Here is a 21,402-nt window from a genome sequence, read left to right on the forward strand (position 1 = left end):
AGAGATGACTGCATTGAAGTTCTGATAGTTTCAGAAGTGCTGTTGTGTGTCTGGCTCTTTATTGTGGTGAGCATTAAAAACTAAAGACACCAGCCAGAAAAGCTGGCTGAGTGGGAGTCATCACGACACCATATGATTATGGTTCTATATATATCACCACTTTCTCTGAAAAAAGAAAGATATAACTTAAATACAGCCTACAAAATCAGTATGTGTTGATGCTATATCGATGCCAGTAACCTGCCATACTGCTTGTGTGGCTGTTGAATCAAGCTTCTGCATTTTTTAAGGCGGTGCGGTATGTGTGTGTGTGTTTGTTCAGTTGAGCATACAAAGGACCAGGCAGCATTACCAGAACTATGAATTGGCTGTACAGCTGGCAGCTTTTATGACCTCAGTCACAATCTGGCAGAATGGCTGCTGAAAGCACCAAGCATAAATAAGATGTGCTGAAGACAGCTGGAAGTAACAAAGTGTGCAACTCCAAAGCCAGACTTCTCCTTGGGAAAAGGAATTATCAGCTGCAGACATCATATACAGCGAAAGCTAGATAAAAATTATTTGTCTGGCTTTGTCTTGCCAGCCCAGTCATCGCCTGAGGTGCTGTAGTATCCTGGAATATCTATGAAAAAGAAAAGATTAAATGCCCAATATAGGCAGCCAGAGGCACTTTCAGATTAAGCTTTTACTCTATGATTGCCCAACTAAAAACAGAAGGGGGGGGGTGCTTTCAGACAATAATATAGCCCATTTATGGATGAAAGACAAAGTAACTACCCACTGATAAATGTGGGATTCATTTCCAAAAAGTATCAACTCCATCTGAACACATTTTATAGGAATTGAAACAATCTTGCTGAGGATGTGCATTCTTTTGATAAAAATGCAATTTTCCAAGCCCTGTACCAAAGTGATTTGATACATTTTGATCGTTTTCATCTGTGTATAATTTTCTTCTCCAAGCTAACAACAAGCTTCCACCTATAAACTCATTTTTTCAATTTTTAAAAAAATTTGGAACCTTTTGGGAACAAACTCCACTATGGTCATTAGGCATAGCAATGCATTTCTGGAAGCATCTCAGGTGACCAAGTCAGGAGGCTTCCTTACCAGGCATATGCAAGTTCATCTGTATTAATTAAAGCATAGTGAAGGGTTTCCCCCATCATCACACGTTCTAGCATGTGGCAAGGGCTATGGGTAGATCAAGTGATAAGACTTCCCCTAGATTTGGTTCTTCCACCCACAGGAAATCTGTTATTATGAAAGTCATGCAGGAACTGGGAGGAGGGCTTAAAGGAATGGAACACCAGCAGTGCTCAACCAAAGAGCAGCCGTTGGCTTCCAACCTGGATTTTTTTTTTTGAATTGCTTCTGGAGTGAGAGAATTGGCCGTCTGCAAGGACGTTGCCCAGGGGACGCCCAGATGTTTTTGATGTTTTACCATCCTTGTGCGAGGCTTCTCTCATGTCCCCGCATGGAGCTGGAGCTGATAGAGGGAGCTCATCCGCACTCTCCCCGGGTGGGATTCAAACCTGGCAGCCTTCAGGTCAGCAACCCAACCTTTAAGTCACAAGGCTTTTATCCCCTAGGCCACTGGAGGCTCCTTCCAACCTGGAAGTAGACACCTCAATCCCTGCAAAGAAACAGAATTCCAAGCAATCATTATAAAGTAAAATGGTGCATTGGTGGTGTTGGATGTGGCAAAGGCTGGACCGATGGCCCTTGTGGTCGTTTCCAACTCTGATTCAGTGATGCTATGTGAGGGAGAAATTTTGAATGGGGTGGAGCAGATGAGCAGAACTTTAGGATCGCAATGGGGAAATGGAACTTTTGTCACCAGATTTGAGGAAAAGAATAAATGCATGAAAATGCTCTGACAAAACACCAGCCACGAGCACTCTAGACTGAGTCACAGGTGACACAAATAGTGGACAGATGCTGCATCTCCATTGCTGTCTCCCTGGTGGAGTCCTTTTCCTACATAATGCCGATAGCACCATGGACAAGACAGAAACGTGTTAGGACTTCCACCTAAACTATTATGGTCAACCATTACTATTCTTTAGGTTTGCTGTCCTCTGAAGCACACATTTAGATAGAAGACTGACTGCTCAGGAGTAGTAGCCCTCTCTAGGGTACACATACTGGGTCTGGGTCCATACAAAAAAATGCTGGAGACATTCTCAGATGTTGTCTCCAATCCATTTTCTAAATTTCATTCCTATTGTAAAACAGGAAAAATGTAAACTGACAAGCACTTTTGTAATATATGTTCGCATTCACTAGAAAGGTGGTACCAACTTTCTAAGTAATTGCTATTTTAATATGTTGCCCAATTAGGTTTACTTCATTGCTGGTTCAAACCACATTTCAGACTGGTTTCCCCATAAGAATGTGAAGTATAGCCCTAGTGCTTGCTCTTCTTTTGGGATTCGCATGTTGGGAAACCCAGGGTCTTACTCAATAATAAAGGGAGGCTCTGAACTATCCTGACAGCTGACTTTTCTATAGTAGCTGTATCTGGTGTTGCAACATTTTAAATATTTCTGGAGGCATAATCAGAACTTACTCTTGATTTCTTTTCTTGTTACCATTTACCCTTTTTTTGCAGCTTGGGGGCAGAAACAAAGGTTATTAATTCATCAGATCCATCTTTGAGTTAACCATGAATGAGCTCAAAAGACATCAATACCATTAAAAATTTGGATTCTGGAAGGAAACAGGAAATCTTGAACTTAAATAGTTATGATTTTACTGTTGTTGTTGCTGCTGCTGCTAGTTATTGTTAATTTAAATTAATATTGTTCTTTGGCTGTATCTCAGAAGTCCCAGTGTGTGTGCGAAGAGAGTTTCCCAGACATCCAAATAGCACTCCTGAGATGTTGTTGTTGTTGTTAACTGCTGTCAAGTCAATGTCAACATATAGCACCTTCATGAATACAAGTCAGGTCTTACAGACTCAGAGACATGTCTTCCTTGTCTGAGTCCATCAGTCTGTAATGATGGTCTTTCACTTTTCCAGCTGCACTCTATCTTACCAAGCATCATTGTCTTTACTAGCACGCCACGTGTTCTCATGATATGGTCAAAGTGCAGCAGTTTCAGTTTAGTCGTCTTGTCTTCTGTGAAGGGTTCGGGCTTGATTTGCTCTAGGACCAATTGATTTCTCTTTTTTGAACTCCTGCATTACAAGACAGAAACTGAATGTAAAAGGAAGAAAAAAGCCCCTAGACAGGTGGCAGCTCGCCAGAGCATTGCAGGAATTATGTTGCTCTTCAGATGTTGTAGGATGGCAACTTGCATTGCTTATGCTGGCTAGGCAGCTGAGACACGTATCATTATCATTCCTCAGTTAGAATATGAATGTAACTCAGATTATATGACATAATTAAAATTCTGCATCTTTCTAGGTCCTTAGCATCAACATCTTTCATCAGCCTGGTGCCCTCCACAGTTTTGTAATGAAACTCCAAAAATCCCTGCAACTTTTGTAATTCAACACTTCTTTAAGAATACTGCAGTAAGTTATCCTTCTAGTTTTCTACATTGTCAGTTCTATCCAGCTGCATAATACAGAAAAAGACCTATCCTCATTATTAGCTGTAATCTTGTCCAGCAGTTATGAGATCATAAACTGGATTTAGAATCTTATAACTGCTGGGGGTTCACATCTACAGTAATTAATGACTGAATGTGACCCCCCCCCCCCCAGATCTGCCTTTGCAGCTTGGCAGTGCCGTGGCTGAAGCGTTTCCGGGAAATGACAATTGCAGTGCTCTCCCAGTAGTGACGAGTAGTAGTGGCAGGTTTCCCCTATTGCCTGTTCTTTTGACACTCTGTGACTGAAACAGTACTGTAAATATCATTCCACAGGGCCCCAATCCCCAGTGACGTGGAAATGCTTCAATCAGTGTGTGGCAAGGCATTGTCGGACATAACTATTGTGCTGCAACCATCATCCTTCAGCAGTGCTGTGGATTGTTTTGTAAGTTAAGTGCCCATGTGAAATGGAAAAGAAGATGGATATTATTGACCCAAAATGTTATCTGACTTGCTACACAAATTACACTGCAGAATGTTTTGTTGAGAGAGCATTAATGTTAAATGATCCGTATCAAAAAATATAAAAGAAAACCATCGTGCCTTACCCACCTCACCGGGGGGGGGGGGGGGGGGGAAGCATCACCTTATTCTTTCCTGAGAACACAGGAAGCCTTCTGTGTTCTCTGAGCAGTACCCTAGGATGCTTGGAGGATGCTGGAAGGATAGGGTCTTGCCGGAAGTAGTGTCCGTCTTCTGATGGGCCCCAGTAAGCTCCATCCTCCCAGCATCCTAGGACACTAAAATTTTCTAATGTGATGAGGTCCTAAGACTTCCCCAAGGTCACCCAGTGGGTTTCCATGGTTGAGCGGTGTCTTAGGTTGCATCTGCATTGTAGAATTAATGCAGTTTCACATCACTTTAACTTCCATGGGTCAATGCTATAAAATTGTGGGAGTTGCAGTTTTACAAGTCTTCTCTCCAAAATCGTGTTGGCGCCTCGCCTAACCACATATTCAAGGATTCCATAATATTGAGATATGGTAATTAAAGTGGCATCAAACTGCATTGATTCTGCAGTGCAGATGCACCCTTAGAATCATAGAATAGTAGAGTTGGAAGAGACCTCATGGGCCATCCAGTCCAACCCCCTGCCAAGAAGCAGGAAATCACATTCATAGCACCCCGACAGATGGCCATCCAGCCTCTGTTTAAAAGCCTCCAAAGAAGGAGCCTCCACCACAGTCCGGGGGAGAGAGTTCCACTGCCGAACAGCCCTCACAGTGAGGAAGTTCTTCCTGATGTTCAGGTGGAATCCTGGTTCCATGTTGTAGGCCACAATTCAAACACTATAACGTGCTGGCTCTCAATTTCCCATTTAGATAGGAGCATCTTGAATTCTCAGCCAGAAAACTCATTGATTTCACTAAACTATAAATTCTAGAATTCCACAGAATGTATTTATATCTGACTTTCCTGTAGAATCAGAGAATAGGTCTGACATTTTTGCTTTGAACCTCTGATCAACACACAAAATAAGAAAATAACAAACAGATAGACAAATAAGAAAATAGTCAAGGTACTAAGGATTTCGAAGGTCATACTGATTACCTGGGTGCATTTTGGAAAACATGAAATAGAACTAGATTGGGAAACAGAAATAGAAATAGCACCAGATTGGGCAACATGAGGGGTAGGCTGAAGAGATAATAGAAAGAAATGGAAGCTGCAGTGAGGGGAGGAAACAAAGGAAGAAAGGTTGGTTGAAGTGCAAGGATTTCCCTATTTCAGAAATGCAGGGATTTGGGAAATGGTATTTCCCCAGGGGCTTTGGAAATCCGGGATTTCCTCAGGTTGACTGGATAACAGCTCTATTGAGACTGAAGAGATATTTATGGGGTCAACTATCCTGTTAATACAAAATAACTTCTATTGCTTGTAACCCTTATCTTTCAGGATCCTTGCTGAAACAGCTGAGTCACAGAGGTCTACAATCCCAGAAACTGGAATTTGTGTAAAGGCATGGGCTTGTTTCCACTGAAAAGCAAACAAGATTGCTTATCACGGCAACATCACAAATTATCTAAAGATGATGGGTAACCTTGCTGAGTCAAAAAAGATAGCCTAGGTAGTTAGTCTGCTCCTGCACATAATGGAAAATAGACGTTCTTGAAAAAGGTAGGAAAAGACAAGGTTATGTTAAAAGCTAGCGATCTGTTACCTGGTTAGATTAAGAAGCTCCACAAATGGTAAGAAATGTAAAACGTTCAAACTGGCACAGAATTGCTTGTATTTTCCAGATCGTTCCATTAGTCTACCTGGGTTTTCACACTACTCATAAATAATGGATAGATGCTTTCTGTTAAGGAACCAACCGTGTTTGGATCTGGAGTAACTCAGAGTGCTTCTGTACTGTGTGTTGTCAAAGGCTTTCATGGCTGGAATCACTGGGGTGCTGTGAGTTTTCCGGGCTGTATGGCCATGTTCTAGAAGCATTCTCTCCCGACTTGTCTCAAACTGAAAATAATTCTTTCTCCCACCCTGGATATTCCACAGACCCTACTTGCCTAGTTTCCAACAAACCTTACAACCTTTGAGGATGCCTGCCATAGATGTGGCGAAACAACAGGAGAGAATGCTTCTGGAACATGGTCATACAGCCCGGAAAACTCACGGCAACCCTGCTTCTGTACTGTCATTATAGTAATACATCTTGGAACCCGTTTGGTATAATAGGTTTTGCTGCACAGCCAATTGGATTACCAGGTCTGGAACTGGTTTGAGCCCAGACATTGATTACATTTACCATGCAATCTGGCTTCTATTGCTGTGCGGGCTTTGTTTATTCCATTTCCTGCAGAGATGTGTATCAGGATACCTACAGGGAGAAAAAAAGGAAAGTGACAAGAGAGGACATAATCAATTATCACTTCTGGGGGTCAATAAGCCCCCTGCTTCCCAGCCATGCCCTTGGGACCTTTTTCAGCAGCCCCCCTTTTGGAGCCTACAATGTGCTTCAGCAGGGGTGGATGTCTGCAACATTTTGTGGAGCCTACTTCACCTGACTCTGGGATACACTGGGACTTGCTGCAGCACATTATTTAGCTGAAACTCTGACTTTCTTGTGCCTTTTAAAATGGACCATATACCATTAAATGCACACTATGAAGCACATTGGCAGTGTGCATTTTGTGGCCCCTGAGGCCTCCAGTTGCCTTCACACTGCATCATATGGTTAGTTTGAAACATATGTGCAGTGTATGGGGCACAAGTCAGGGCTGCATTGTAATACAGAGAAGAGATATTACATTTCAAACTGATCATAAGTCTTGCATGTGACATCTATTTGGCTTCTATAAATTTACAAACTTATAGTCATTTGTTTTGAAGTTGATGAAATTCATCTGCATTTGAAGTTACTGCAAACAAGTGCAACCTGTCCTTCCAGCTTTACACCTTCTCACAGAGCTTCTCACGTGCAGATTATATCAGTAAGTGCCTATATGTGTCAGAATTTTTTTAATTGCAGTTTTATTTTTTAAAAACCTATTGTACTTCAGTTTTTACAGTCTAAGTACACTTACATGCCATTAAACAAATTGGCACTTCACTTCTCAGAAAATGTGTAGAGGATTGTGCTGCAAAACAATGCAAATGTTGTGTTTATGATTTTGAATTAATTTTGGGAGAAACTTTCAGGTGGCCTCTAGAAGAATAAAAAGGTTTTTCTTTATGCAAGTCCTATCTTAAACAGTTGTTTAATTGCCCATGCACATACTGTGAATTTTGAAACAGTGGTTCAGTGGTTCCCAACCTTTTTTTGACCAGGGCCCACTTTGAACAGGGCCCACTTTGAACAGGCCCACTTTGATCTGAGACCACTCAGACCACTGAGACCAACATTAGTACCAAAAAGATTACAAATCAGTTTTTGGTCAACTTTAGATTTGATTTGGTTATTTGGAGTGCTGATTCAGAGATTTGCATTGGATAGACCACATCAGCTCTACTTTCTGATACAGAACATAGGCTATCCAGTAGTCGCCATCCTACCCACAGAAAACCATCTTTAATAATCTAAAGATGATGTGGGCTATCAAATGCAATGGTCAGCTCTGTGGAAAAGAGCAGAAATAAAATAAATGAAATAAATAAATAAAGAGAAAGGAGGTTTGCAGACCAGATTTTCATTCTTGTAGCCCACTGCTGGGCCGCGGCCCACAGGTTGACAACCACTGCAGTAAATGATTTGTTGAAATATGTATATCACTGCATGGAAGGGATTTGAACTGAATGGCATTTGTGGTATCTTCAATCTCTATGTTTCTGTTATATTTCATCATATAATAGTTGCACACTCCCTCCGCCCCATTTTGGGAGCTGATTCAAGCCCCACAGTGCCAAAAGGGCGGTCACACCCTTAGTCCACTCAGCCAAGAAAGTGAACTAAGATTGCAGCTGTCATGCTGGGAAAGGCAAAAGTCCTATTTTACAGCAAACCATAGGATGTAGCCACAGCAATGGAAATGGGTAGCATGAATTTCCTCCCAGTTTGTATGCATTTCTTATATGCTCAGTTGCTGAGCAGACATAAAGTACAATCTTGTGTACATACTCACAAATAAGTTCCACCAAATATGAAGTTCTTTGCTCCCTCTAAAGGTATTTAAAACTGCAACCCTAATAAGCATACTTATTACTCAATCATTTGGAAAAGGCTTCCGGTGTCCTTTTTAAATTAAGTTTGTAAAAAGGCTGTAAAAATGACATTGACAAATCCCAGCTGTTAATTATATCAGTAATGAAACTCAGAACATAACTTTGATCTCTCTTCCCTATTTGTGATTTCATAAAATTATGCACATCTGTCCAACGTGGTTTGCTTGTTACCTTATCTGCAGCAATTCTCCCTATTGAGCTTTTGTTTGCTGTTCACTTCCCACTGAAGTCAAAGGCAAGACTCCCATTGATTATAACTGCCTTGGCTTACGCCATTCGACCTTCATAAGATCGCCCCTATCAGTTTAAAGTGTGCTTAGTCTAAATTCTGTAGGATGAAGAAATCTACACATTTTAAACACTAAACTAAATCGTTTAAATTGTATTCTTTGTACAACTATAGTTTAAGAAATGTATTGGTTTGTATTTATTCTCACCCATGGGACTTATATGGATATTTGTGCACAAATAATGATTGGGCAACTTTCAATTAATCCTTTCTTTTTCTTGTCCTTCAGTTTACTTAATACAGTTTTGCCACAGTTCACCAAGTTATTCCTAGCAGTTTTTGATTCCACATAAACTCCATCATCCAGGGTTTCTACAGATTTAAGACTAACAAGATCAGTTCCAACTGGGGTCCTTTACAGATGTAGAATCTGCATCCCTAAGCTACATAATTAGATGAGAGTTTCCCTTCTGACTGGTGAAAGTCATCCAACAGAGATTTGGACCATGCCTACACAAGCTTATTAGTGCTTGTTTTTATGAGAAACTGTTAGCCATAAAACAGTAGCTCTTTGTCCCTCCTACAAGAAATATGGTCATGGGATTCCATTTTTTGCAGGGTACAATGAATCTAGATGCCCCATGTTGGGTAAGAGTTTGAGTCAGATGGTCAACAAGACACTACAGCTCTATATATACTCTTATGACTGAGCTCTAGCAAGAGTGGGGAATAGCCAAAATGTCTATATTAATGAGTTGTATGGTACGTTACAAGTGATATAAGATCTGGCACCCTTGTCATAAACTTTCTATGGCCTGACAAAAAAAGGCAGTCTAGTTTCTTTGAAAAGGTGGAGATCAGATTATGGTTAGAGCATTATCACAAGACTTCATACATTGCCTGAGCTCAAGTGAACTCTCATTCAAAATTTGTTATGATCACATGTCTTGGAAGTGTGTGTCTTCAATTTCAAATGACCTTGTTTTCAATTATCCCTCAAACAGAAACCCCATAGTAGTATCTTCTTGAATTAGTTAGATAACCAGAGAAGTCAATTTAGCAAATTGTTTAGTGTTATATCGACATAGGAAAGGAACCAGGGCAAGGGCTAGGGAGAAAAAAATATGATGAAAATGATAATGATAAACACAGTGTATTCCACCTATTACTTAGCTTGACATGCTTAAGAATAATCTGGAGTAATCAAAATACATATTTCAGATAATTTCTATTGTATTAATTAAAAACTATATTACTCAGACCATTTGGATAATAATCCATCTCAGAAGAATCTAATGGGAAAAGATACTGAATAGATTTCTAAGGATCAGTGGGAGGTTGACAACTTTATCAATCACTGGTGGAACTTTGAAATAGCAGTACTGTACTGCTATTTCTTTCGCCTTCCCTTCCTTCAGATAGACCCATGTAAGTGAGATGCAAATCATACACTAACTTGTGTATCACTTGAGATGGAAAACATATTTCATATGTCCTCCTGAAATCCTGATATGTAAACAAAAATAAATTACTATACAAAACTATTTTGCTAACTGAGAAAAATACTTGAGAGTGTGCCAATCTGTATGATTAACTCATTGAAATCATAGTACTATAACAATGGTTTCCTTCCACTTGTCTCCCAATTAAAATAGCCTGGATACCTTTGGCAAAAGCCTCCTGAGTTGAAAATGCTGATGCTGAGTGCCAGGGCAGTGAATGGGGAAGCATCAGCTATCCAGGACTTGATTTTGGACTGAGCTGGCTGATCTGGTTTATAACCCAGGACTTCATCAGATTACACTGGGAAGTGTTCAGAAGAGAGTTCAGTCTAACTCCATTCTGTAATAAAAAGAAGTTTTTCCCTACCTTACAATTACACTGTTTAGTGCACTTGTTGTCTTGCCTATTTTTCAATGAAGAGGTTTCCACACTGCAGACATTTTGCCCCGCCCACCATCCCTCTCTGTGCTTTTTGGTACTTCAAATCCCACAATAGCCGAGAGGGAGAGGGAAGGGGCGGGAGGAAGGGAATCCCATTTGGAAAGGCAACAGCACTGGCCCTCCCAACACAGGACACAGACAAATCATGGAAGGAAGGAAAAAGGTACCCTAAAAGGTTATGTTATTTTTTTTTTGCAAAGTAGAAGCGTTATGAGGTAGCTTACCACCAAACCTTCCTGCTCGGGGAGCAAAAGGAAATTGCCCAAAAAAGTTTATTTTGACTCCTCCCACAAATTGGGTGATCCTAACCTGAGAGCAACGAGTGCTACTTCATTCGAAATTTGGCAAAACATCTGGAGTTTTGAGAAAAATCAATTTCCTCACCTCTTCCTGATACTTTGGGGAAAAAATGCTGCCCTCAATGTTTAAAAGACTCCAAAATTGCACTTTAACCAAACCGAATGTAATGGACCCACAGAATACCAGATTTTAAGTGTAGAACTCATTGGAATTTAAGTTATTTGATGGACAGACGCCAGGCTGGGCACAACTGGTGGTGCTAGTTTCTTTCAACATTTCCATGAGGTTTCTCTATGCAGAACTGCACTCCTCCAGATATTTGGGCCTTCAACTCCCAGAAGTCCTAGCCAGCATTTCAATAGTCAGGAATTATGTGAGTTGAAGATTCAAACAGCTTGTGGTCCACAGTTTGAGGATACCTGCAGTACGAGATGAAACTTCCTGCAGAATTTTATGGAGATTCTGCCCCATCTACACTTGCCTTTACTGGGCAGTCTTTGGGGGAATGTATGTGCGCATATCAAGATGGGTGGCTGACATATAAAGAGGGTTTTCGCTGGCGCACAGCCAATCCTGCTGTGTTGCTGGGCCCTTTCCTCTCCCAAGCTGGCTGGGATGTGGAGGCTTGTGGTGCAGTGGGACTTCAATATCTATCTGAGCGGCAAACCTCTTTTGAATTGTGTTGTCGAAGGCTTTCATGGCCGGGATCACAGGGTTGTTGTATGTTTTCCGGGCTGTATGGCCATGTTCCAGAAGTATTCTCTCCTGACGTTTCGCCCACATCTATGGCAGGCATCCTCAGAGGCTATGAGGTAACTAAGCATTGAAGGTTAATATATATCTGTGGAAAGTCCAGGGTGTGAGAAGAACTCTTTGTCAGTTGGAAAGCCAGTGTGAATGTTGCAGTTAATCACCTTAATTGGAAAGGTTCATCTCCTGGCTATTTCTGCCTGGGGGCATCCTTTGTTCAGAGTCATTAGCTGCCCTTGGAACACTTCTATTTTCAGAGTGTTGCTTCTCATTTATTGTTCTGATTTTTAAGCTTTTTAATACTGGTAGCCAGATTTTGTTCATTTTCACGGTTCCCTCCTTTCTGTTGAAGTTGTCCACATTGTGTGGATTTCAATGGCTTCTCTGTGTAGTGTGACATGATAGTTCTTGGAGTGGTCGAGCATTTCTGTGTTCTCAAATAATATACTGTGTCCAGGCTGGTTCATCAAGTGCTCTGCTATGGCTGATTTCTCTGGTTGAGTGAGTCTGCAGTGGCTTTCATGTTCTTTGACTCGTGTTTGGGCCATGCTGCGTTTGGTGGTCCCTATGTAGGCTTGTCCACAGCTGCAAGGTATACGGTAGACTCCTGCAGAGGAGAGAGGATCCCTCTTGTCTTTCGCTGACCGTAGCATTTGTTGGATTTTCTCTGTGGATCTGTAGATGGTTTGTAGGTTCATACAGCCCGGAAAACATACAATAACCCTCTTCTGAATTAATTTTGCCAAGAAAACCTTGTGACAAGAAAGCCTAAAAAAAGACTTGAAAGCACATCTCTTTGAATATTATTGTAAGTTTTCGTAGACTGTTAAGTCCAATTTCCAAAACACCGGGAGGGAGGGCCCAACTTTGCCAATACCTGGTGTAGAGGCGCCCTCAGTCAGCCACACCCCCACCTCTGCGATAAGAACTAGGATTTCCCCAGCTCTCCGGTCAAGGTGCCGATCCTGCGGGCTCTTATTGGTCCTTCAGGCGCGCGTGATTCAAGCGCGGGAAGTGCGCCTGCGCGCAGTTGAAGTGAGTGAAGCTCTTATACTGCCACCACTGGAGGAGGAGGAGAAGGAGGGGTAAAAAGAGGGGGTGGGCCTTTGGGTTTCCTTGGCGACGGGAAGTGAAGGCGGGCAGGATCCCTCTCTGACATGGGCAGCCGCCGCCGCCGCCGCCGCCGGACTCGGACGCCGCTGCTACTGCTGTCAAAAGGGGAATAATAATAAGCGCAGAAGGCCGAGTAGTTGAGGAGGAGGTGGCAGGAGGAGGAGAAGAAGCAGGTAAGCGGCGGAAAGGAGAGGGAGGCGTGAAAGAAAGGCTGGCGAGGCCTACACTGAAGTCAGGAAGGAAGGAAGGAAGGAAGGAAGGAAGGAAGGAAGGAAGGAAGGAAGGAAGGAAGGAAGGAAGGAAGGTGGCGGTTGCGGAGGTGGCACCTCAGTGGCCAAGGCGAGGAGGGAGTTCCTCATCCTCCCCTCTCTGCATCAGCCCTTTGCCTCCGCCTGGCTCTTAAACAACACCATACAAATACAAACACAAGCCTCACCGTGAGTGAGGAGACGGTTTTGTGTCAGTCACGCTATAACACCCCCACCCCCACCCCCCTACCCCAGGTATGCAGTGCTGCCCTCTTGCAGGCTCTCTTTCCCTCCTCATTGCTTCGGGGTGGATGTGTCTTTATTATCCCCTCGGGGCTGGCCACTCCAGACAATAGGATCTCATTACAGTGCCTTGTTTGTGAGGTCCTTCATTTCGGTGAGGTGATGCTTGATGTGTGCACGTATGTGTCTTTCTACATTGCAGAGTTAATGCGGTTTGACACCACCTCAGCTGCCATGGCTCAGTGCTCAGTGGAATCATGGGAGTAGTAATTTTACACATTGTCTTGTCGAAGGCTTTTGTGGCCGGAATCACTGGGTTGCTGTGAGTTTTCCAGGCTTATGGCTATGTTTCAGAAGCATTCTCTCCTGACGTTTTGCCCACATCTATGGCAGGCATCCTCAGAAGTTGTGAGGTCTGTTGGAAAACTATGCAAGTGAGGTTTATATATCTGTGGAATGTTCAGGGTGGAAGAAAGAACTCTTGTCTACCTGAGGCAAGTGTGAATGATGCAGTTAACCAGCCTGATTAGCGTTAAATAGCCTTGCAGCTTCAAAGTCTGGCTGCTTCCTCCCAACAAAGGATTCCCCCAGGCAGGAAGCAGCCAGGATTTGAAGCTGCAAGGCTATTCAATGCCAACTGCAACATTCACACATGCCTCTGACAGACAAGAGTTCTTTCTCCCACCCTGAACATTCCACAGTATATAACCCCACTTGCCTAGTTTCCAACAGACCTCACAAGCTCTGAGGATGCCTGCCATAAATGTTGGTGAAACATCAGGAGATAATGTTTTTGGAACATGGGCCTATAGCCCGGAAAACTCACAGCAATCCAATTTTACACATTCTTTCCTCCTCTTTGCCGAAGAGTGCTGGTGCCTCACCAATCTTTGATTCCCATGATTTTATAGTATTGAGCCATGCAGTATACAGTGGCCTGAAACTGTATTATATCTATAGTGTAGGTGATATTCTGGTCTGGCAGCCTTTTGGGCAGGAGGCAGTTTTTGAGTCTTTTTGTGTTGCTGTACAAAGGGAGGTAGAACAAAATTGTTTAGGTTGACATGGCTGCTGAAAGGGTTCTTCCTCCCTCAGATCTGGACTAAACTGCTGTGGCATGGCGAGGCACCACCAAAGGCAGCTATGGAGTTTGTAAAACTACAACTCCCAGGATTTCATACCATTTAGCCTGGGCAGTTTAAGTGTTGTCACACTGCAGTAATGCTACTGCGCCCAATGATGTTCTGTTCTGGCAGTCTTTAGGGTAGCAGGTGACTTTAGTGTTGGTGTGTCATGGAAGAAGAACCAAATTGTTCGTGTTCACCTGGTCACCTTCCCTCCCTCAGACCTATTGGGCTGTTCTCCCTGCTGCTTACATCTGCACATAAAGGTTCTTGCCCCCTCCCTTCTTATTTGCTGCTAGCTCTGCATTATTATCCCTGGTACATTAGCAGCTTTGATGAATACCATACTTGCCAGAAGGCTGATGCTCTGGGCTGGAATCCACTCCCCCGCGCCTGTCTCTGAGCATCAGCCAGCCTCCAGGAGAGGCACTGATAGTGATTAGCTAAAGCAGTACCCAGGTTGCGCACAGAAGAAAAACAACGCATTACAGTGCTGGGCAGGAGTCTCATTAACACAGCAGCAAAATGCAATTTCAGTTTGAAGGAGAGAATTGTCGAAAATAAACAAGCATGATTGGAAATCTTGATTATGAAATGTATTTCTGTTTCCTCCCCCCTCCCCTTTGCCGTAGACAACTTTCTCATATTGTTTTTGATTGCTGCTGTCACTTTTGTTATTCTCTTCTATTGTAGCAAACTTTGAATCTCATCAGGCCAAGAAATACCCTGGGGAAGCCCAAAGTCTTTGATGGTGATGCAATGGTTTGAGTCAGAAGAGCTTACTCTGGCTCTTATATTCAGACAAGTCATAGGAATTGGTACTGAGAAAGTTTTCAGTTACATTTAGGGTCTCCAAGGAAAGCAGGCAAGATTTGACATTACAGAGGTGTCCTTCAATGCTGGGTACCATCAACATACTAGCTGGGAAAGTGGCTGGCAGACTTTTACTTTCTCAAATCAGGGCAAAGCACCAAACAGGCCAGAAAGTGCTTGTCATGCTTTTGTTCTTGAGGAACTCTGATCCTTTTCACAAGTGAATGCAATCCTAAACATGTTTATTCAAATTTGTCACCAAGCTTACTTGTCTTTATTTGCATGTAATTATGGTTGTGATTATAGACTTATGATGGTGTGCTCTAGAACTGATGATGAACCATTTTATTATTTTTTGTGTAACTATTCAAAATGATCTTGGACTATTTTTTAAAAGATACTGAAGGAGATTTAATATATCTTAATCTCACAGAGGTTGCAGTGATTGATTATCCTTGTTCATTCTGGTTTTACAGATTTTTCATGTTTGCATTACACAGCCCAACAAAACAAAACAAAAAACAAAATTTTGGTGTCCTGGATTTTAGGATTATTTCTAGGGTTATTTGGGGCACTTACTCAGAACACTGCATTGGATACACCACATTAGCTGTAATTTCTTAGATTTGGTTGAATTTATAATGGAAAGTGTAGTATGAAATAAATAGATTTTCATTGTAATACACTTTTCTTTTAATTTTAATATGTTTTCTTGATGTTTACAACATACTAACTTAAACACTACATTAAAATATCCTGATTTTTTATGGATGAGCAAAGTGAATAGTGGTATATGGCATATGTACTATATCTCACAAATCAGAGCAGATAGGGGGAAACTGGCACCATTGCTGGAATCACCAGGTCAAACATACCCAGAAACAGGTCTAACATTTGAGGCACCAAAATGTGTGTTGGCCAGTGTTATCCATCATTATTTTATCTTGTCCTCAACTCTAGGTAAAGTGAGGCTGAGATATAGTAACTTGTGTAGGATAGATTGGGAATCTGAATCTGCTTTCTTATTTGCAAGCTGAAAATTTCATCCCCTGAATCATTATGTCTCTTGAGCTTGTTTTTAAAAGGGACTTGAAGTATTTGAGTCGTACTGTCATCTTGATTATATTTACTGTTGTATGAAATACCCATCCAGCAATTTGAGATCATTTAAGCAGATAATTCATCACTTAGCCAAGCCCTGGTATTTATCTTTCTTCCACATCGTATGTTAAATTGCCACATGTTCTGTCAAATAAACAGAGTTAAAGTAATTCTCTGTTCATTATCTATATTATCATCATCTCTGAACACATCACTCCTGACTATTATTTGCAAGATCAGCTGAGAATTGTTAGGCTTTGTGCATACATAAAAGTATATAGGGCTCTTGCTTTAAATAGTTGTTAAACATTAGCAGATTTTCTCAGTATCATTTTTCTATCATTTAATCTGTTTTTAAAAGCTGTTATTTGCTTATTCATCTTTGAATCCTACTTTATTGTGATGGTGCTGGAGAGATTTTTCATTCATGAGGTCACCATAAGTCAGAGTTGACTTGAGGGCAACACACTGCAGATTTAGAAAAGCCCAGAGGTAGAGAAATACCGGTAACTAATATTTGATATTAACATTCATAGTGATGCTTTTTATGGCTTTTATGTTTGTCTGTGTTCCACAAATATTTTTGCAGAATCTTGGTTGGAGTTTTATGAACAACGATTTGAAATACTACTTCAAGCCAATTTCAGGAATTTCCTTTACACCCTACTCTCTAAAAGGAGATTGAAGATTTTTCCATCCTACTTAGAATATAAATGTATGTAAGCAAATATAGACTTGATGTTCTAGTTGAGCACAGTATGAATTAAATGGAAAAGATCAACTAGAATCTGGTTTATGTAACAATGTATACATTCAGTACTGTGAATAATTCTATTTTATTCTTATACCAAATAGGAAAAAATAGTGAAAGAAATGCTGAAGTATATATTTTATGTAGGAAACGATTAAAAGCAACGACTTAAAGGGAAGGGGGAGTTTACTAGTATTCCATGTTAAATGTGTTACCTTGGCTATCAGCTATTGAAGATAAGTTGCAATTTTTGATGTGGAAAGATGTAGCTAGCCACACAGTCAGCACAAGTGTATGGCTAAAAATGAAGCTAGTTTGTTTACTTTTGGCAGACATCAAATTTGTTTTTAGAACAGCTAAGTGACCTGAATACATAAGTGATTATTTTTCTTTCATATTTTAATCTTCTAACCCATGGCAGGTCAAAAATATATCAGTTAGGTATGGAAGTTCTTCTAATTAGATTATTCCAATGCATAGATTGTCATAAATGTCCAACATGACAGTATGTGACAGGTATCCAAATGTCTCGGGACAAATAACTTCAGTATATTTATCAGTATGGCGAACTGTTTTTTCAAGTCTGTCTTGAAATCCAGTTTATTCTACTACAGAGAGTAAAATGCCATATTAGCTAGAATTTTCCAGTGTAAATTTGGATTGACTGCACTTGTATATTAGGAGTGGTGATGGCTCAGCTATATAGAGCAACTAGCTTGGGGACCCGGCGGTGCCTGGGTTATTTGAGAACGGAATTGTTTGCCTTTGTTCCAAGTTTAGTCTCGATCCAGTGTCAGTTGGCTTTAGTTGGTGTGGGTGAACTACAACTCCCATATGCAAGTCCATGGTCCATCCCCCTCCAAACAGCTCCAGGATGTAAAGTAGGTCATGGGGACTCGATGTGTCAAGTTTGGTCTTGATCAGACATTGGTGGGGGTCGCAGTGGTGTGGGGAAGTGAGTGAAGGTACTGTAAATCCCATCATCCATGGTCCATTGTTCCTCAAACCGCAGCAGGACATAAAGTGGGTGATGGGGGTATGTGTGCCAAGTTTGATTTTGATCAGACATTGGTGTGGGTTGCAGCGGTCTGAGGAAGTGAGTGAAGGTACTGGAAATCCCATCTTCCCTGGTCCGTTGTTCCCTCAAATGACAGGAGGACGTAAAGTGGACCACATTGCACCTATATGTCAAGTTTGGTAGTTTTGTCATTCATGGGAATCACAATGGCCTGTGGGAGGTGATTTGGATGAAGGTACTGCAAATCCTATCGTCCTTGGTGCATCCTCCCCCAAACTGCTGCAACATATAAAGTGTGTCATTTGGGATATATATACCACATTTGGTTCAGTTGTGCCATTTGTAGCAGTTGCTGTTGTCTCAAGAAGCGAGTGAAGGTACTGCATGTCCCATCATCCTTGGTCTATCATCCCCCAAACTGCCCCAGGAATTAAAGGGGTTAATGGGGGTTGTATGTGCCAAGTTTGGTCCAGTTCCGTTACTGGTGGGCATCGCAGTGGCCTGTGGGAATCGTAGCGATTGAAAGTACTACATATCCCATCAGCCATGGTCCATCATCCCGCAAACGGCACCAGGACATAAAGCATCATGGGGTAGGCTGTCTGGAATTGTGGGAGTCCAAAACACCTGGAGGGTCCAAGTTGGCCCGTGCCTGGTTTAGAGGCTTTCATACAATCCTAGAGTTAGAAGGGGCCCCCAAAGGCCATCTAGTCGAACCCCCTTCTGCCATAGAGGAAGACACCATCCAAGCCCTCCTGACAGATGGCCATCCAGTCATAAATACAATTGGGAGATAGATAGAGTCCTAGATTTGAAAGGGGTCTCTGAAGGTCATCCAGTCCAGCCCCGTCTGCCACAAAGGAAGACACCATCCTAGCCCTCCTGACAGATGACCATCCAGTCACAAATATGATTGGGAGATTTGAAAGGGGTCTGTGAAGGTCATCCAGTCCAGCCCCGTCTGCCACGAAGGAAGACACCATCCAAGCCCTCCTGACAGAAGGTCATTCCAACCATACATACGATTGAGACATACATTTATTTATTTATTTATTTGATTCTGATATTTCTCCCCCGCCTTTCTGCAATGGATCCAAAGTGGCTCGCAAGGTCATTAAGCCACGTGCTAAAATCCATCATATAAATAAAACATAAAAGTAACGTCAAGCAATAGTATAAATATATAAGACCTAAAAGTAGAAGAAGCTGCCTTCTTTGGAGCAATCTTGAGGAGGCAAGATGGCGTCCTCTTTGGGGCCTAAGAGGAAAAAGCCAGCCTGGAAGGCCTTAAACATGTCAGGAGAGGGGCCAAAGGGGCGCAGTGGTGGGTAGCGGGGGGGGGGGGGGGAATAAAAGTTTTCATAAAGAGACCTAAAACCATCCTTAAAAGGAAAGATTAAAAAGATAGTGATTTTTTTCTCTTCAGTCTGTTGTGTAAAGTACTGTCTTGTAGAAGGACAGTTCTGGCAATGACCCAGGCAGAAGCTGCCTTCTTTGGAGCAATCTTAAGGAGGCAAGATGGCATCCTCATTTGGGGCCTAGGAGGAGAAAGCCAGCCGGGAAGGCCTTAAACATGTCAGCAGAGGGGCCAGAGGGGCCCAGTGGTGGGTGGGTAAGGTGGGGGGGGGGGGAGAGTTTTCATAAAGACAGCCAAAACCATCCTTAAAAGGAAAGATTAAAAAGATAGTCTTTTTTTCCTCTTCAGTCTGTTGTGGAAAGTAGATATAGTAATGTAAATGTAATTTTTTTTATTATCACTATGCACAGTTGGCCATGTTGGGTCTATTTGATCCAGATCCGTTGTCAGTGGGTTCATGGGTCCTAGGGGTTATGTGTGTGAAGTTTGGTCCAGGTCCGGCCTTCCTGGTGGTCCCAGTGGTATTTTTGATTACAAAAGTGTAGGCCGAAGGCTGTTAAGCGTACCAAAGCTAGCGTTGTTCTGAGGAAAGAGAGTAGGCCGAAGCCTGTTTGGTAGTAGTTTTTGCCTCAGGGGTCCCAGTGGCCTGTGAAAGTGGCGGCCAATCAGAAAGCTGGCCCATATTCCGGCCGGCCAATCAGAAAGCTGGCCCATATTCCGCCTGGCCAATCAAAATGCTGATACGCTGATACATACATACAAACATACAAACATTCACTTTTATTATAGACTAGCTGTGCCTGACCATGAGTTGCTGTGGTGAAGTATGGTGGTATGGGAAATAAAGTATTGAGGAATTGGTGGTAGTTAAGGTAAAGGGTAAAGGTTTTCCCCTGACGTTAAGTCCAGTCGTGTCTGACTCTGGAGGTTGGTGCTCATCTCCATTTCTAAGCCGAAGAGCCGGCATTGTCCATAGACTCCTCCAAGGTCATGTGGCCGGCATGACTGCATGGAGCGCCGTTACCTTCCCGCCGGAGCAGTACCTATTCATCTACTCTTATTTGCATGTTTTCGAACTTCTGGGTTGGCAGAAGCTGGGGCTTTAGATAATCTGTGTAATAGGCCTAAGTGAAGCCTAACTCTGCCTGTCCCCTGGGCTGAGTCGGTTGCTAGGAGACCAAGTGGGCGGAGCTTAGCCTTCTAACTGGCAGCAATTGGATAAAAACAATTATTCCTCTCCCTCTAATTAGGACTTTATTTTTCTTTTCTTTTTGTTGTATCAACCTAGAGCCATGGATGAAGGGTTGTGTTGTCAAATTTCGCGGTTGGGGGGCCTGTAGTTTTGTTGTTTTGTCCGCTGCCCTGATGCTCATCACTCTTTTATATATATAGATATAGATATAGATAGATATGGGCATGTATGCTCAACCAGTAGCAGTGAGAGGGCTGGTCCTTCATACATTCTGGATGATACACTTGGCCAGAAAACCCATGGTAGGGTTCCACTCAATCAAAACCAGTTTGAAGGCACATAACAGAAATAATAAGTAGTTTACATTGTATTCTCTTAAGGTTATTGATAACATAACAAGACTTACAAGTATTATCTAGGTACAGTTTTGGCTTTGGATGATTTTTTTTGTAACCTTTTCTTCTGAATCACAAAATATGGAAGTATTATTACATACTGCAAGTCTGTATCTTAGTAATATATGATAGCCAACAGAGGTGATCTCACTGTCTCATTATGTCTTATCCAACCAGGCATTTTGATATGCTGGAGGAGGATGATCACAAACCTCCTTTGTAATCAAAGTGGCCTAGTAGAGATAATGTTAATTGGAGATCTATTTTTTTTTAAAGTGTTGTATCAAGAGTGATATTTTGCATCCTTATGGGTGCTTCCAGTTTGGTCTAATAAAAAGACTGGTCACTGTAGTGTCTTAAATGATGCATGACTTCTGTATTTAACTACTATTTTTAACAGAGTTGCTTTTATAATATTGAGGGACACCTTGTTTTTTAACCAGCTGTTTGTATCCTCTTGGTATGTTAATTGAACCTGAAGCAGTGCTTTTGACCTGTTTAATTTTTGACCTCACCACTATGGAGCAATAGTTAGGAACCATTGCTCCATAGTGGTGAGGTC

General features: G+C 42.0%; 1 protein-coding gene and 1 long non-coding RNA gene across 7 annotated transcripts in view; one reads left to right on the forward strand and one right to left on the reverse strand.

Moving 5' to 3' along the window:
• Positions 1 to 710: 710 nt before the first annotated feature.
• LOC103281810 (uncharacterized) lies at positions 711 to 12,518 on the reverse strand. Its single transcript, XR_507762.3, has 3 exons — positions 12,363 to 12,518; positions 6,350 to 6,421; positions 711 to 3,184 (listed from the first exon to the last, which is right to left on the reverse strand). It is a non-coding gene; the product is annotated as an uncharacterized LOC103281810 (long non-coding RNA).
• Positions 12,519 to 12,580: 62 nt separating this feature from the next.
• lyst (lysosomal trafficking regulator) overlaps positions 12,581 to 21,402 on the forward strand; it is a 128,164-nt gene continuing 119,342 nt past the window's right edge. For 4 of the 6 annotated variants that reach the window (XM_062975305.1, XM_062975314.1, XM_062975317.1 and 1 more), the window contains exon 1: positions 12,581 to 12,771. The gene's annotated coding sequence lies outside the window, so the exon portion shown is untranslated. The remainder of the gene's footprint in view (positions 12,772 to 21,402) is intronic. The other 2 variants (XM_016999183.2, XM_062975320.1) reach the window with 1 other exon arrangement.

The sequence above is a fragment of the Anolis carolinensis genome, chromosome 1, assembly GCF_035594765.1.
Source record: "Anolis carolinensis isolate JA03-04 chromosome 1, rAnoCar3.1.pri, whole genome shotgun sequence".
Classification (NCBI taxonomy): Eukaryota; Metazoa; Chordata; class Lepidosauria; order Squamata; family Dactyloidae; genus Anolis; species Anolis carolinensis.